Source organism: Nicotiana tabacum, chromosome 14, assembly GCF_000715075.1.
Source record: "Nicotiana tabacum cultivar K326 chromosome 14, ASM71507v2, whole genome shotgun sequence".
NCBI lineage: Eukaryota > Viridiplantae > Streptophyta > Magnoliopsida > Solanales > Solanaceae > Nicotiana > Nicotiana tabacum.
In genome coordinates this window covers 43562764-43564582 of record NC_134093.1, presented here as the reverse complement: position 1 = coordinate 43564582, position 1819 = coordinate 43562764, and positions in this window count along the sequence as shown.

Genomic DNA, 1819 nt, shown 5'->3' with positions numbered 1-1819 from the left:
TCTCTTTGTTGCACCTTAATCTACAACAACGATAATAATGCTATCGTTAAGCTACGAAAGGTATAACTATCGCACAACGAATGACAAGCTTATTTTATATTAAAACGGGCAGCATCTCCCCTATAATATTTACTTTCTCCCAATTCAAGATAACACCAACAACAACAACAACAAGAACATAGCAATAACAACATATATACATCATTTCCATCCTTATATCCATCACAAAATACCACCAAATAGCTCAACGCACCCCAATCACTTCATACACAAAACGACAACCATAATAGTGTCAAACAACCCAAAAATACAACGTCAAATGACCAGCCCACCACCTTGTATTTATGTGATATTTCTTCACACACTTTCTCCTCCAAAACTCCATAAAATAGTATCAAAACACACAATCCATCAACAACACGAAATAGCCCACATAACAGTCCACTACAAGTTGAATAACTCAAACTCACGGCTTCCGATCACCTTCCCGTGAGTTCTTACAATTATAGAACGAGTTTTTATACTTTTCCAGGAGAAAAATGGATGAAAGAGAGCAGTATACTTACTTTATTTGGTGTATATCTGATCTCCTATCTTGGTTCTTTAACCCTTAGGTTTTCCTCCAACTAGAACTTGAAAAGAAGAGAAAATCATTTAGGGTTTGTATTGAATTTTTGTGAGGGGTTTGCAAGGGCTTATTTCTGGTTTTTATGCTCTATAATGAGTGTGATATATGAAGTAAATAAGCCCTTAAAAGGTCTCTTTGGCCAACCCCAACCAGCCCATTTTTTGACATATTTTGTCCTTTCATTTAAGCAAGTATGTGACACACCTACTTATCACCTATTCAGTCTGCGCAGTCTCGCAAAAATACAAATATCTCTATACTCCGACGTCGTATTGACAAATGGTTTAATGCATTGGAAACTAGACTCATAGATTTTCAATTTGATGGGTGGATCACCCCGTAACTCTAAGTATATTGGGAAACAATCTAAGCTATATTTGACCTAATTTTCAGCACATTTATGATTGTAACTTGAGATGACCTTTGCCAACTTTTGTTCAGTAACTTACTTGACTTCAAAACATAACACATGGCTATGATAAGACTAAAATAACTCATAATATAACTTCCTTATCATGTTAAGCACCCTGGTCACACCCCAAAAGTACATGTTATAACATTCCCAACTTGTCGATTTTCAACAAAACTTATTTTCTTCAAGTCGTTTAGCTTCTAAGCCTTCCAACCCTCTTGGTACTTGCAGTTCAGGATCTTAAATATTTCTTTAACCTCAAAGATAACACTATTAACTTACTTTATATATTATCAAAGATGATCTCATTTCTGAGCCTACATCAATTGACTTACGACGTACTCTTACGTACGAACGTAAGGGGTGACATCATCAAGAATGTAACACCCCGGAAAATTTCAAAGTACTTAAGTGTAAGGCCTGGTAAAATTTGCAAAGAAAATAATATTTTATGGTGCCGGACTAGGCTTACGTGTTTGAGGGTTATAGAAATTCTTCACGGCTCGCAAACTTGCCGCGGCTCGGACCTTTTGGGTTGAACAATGCACGAGAATGAAAAGGAAAATTTTTGGTAGAAAAATATAATTCTGCGGTCCATTATGCGATCGCAGAATCACTCCGCGGGTCGCATAATGGCCGCAGAAGTGAGCAGGAGAAGGGCCAGTCCGGGAAAATTATGTGGTCGACTATGCGACCGCATAACTGTTTTACGGTGCATTATGCGATCGCATAACAGTTATGCGGACTGCATAGTGACCGCATACACAGACAGATTTTGG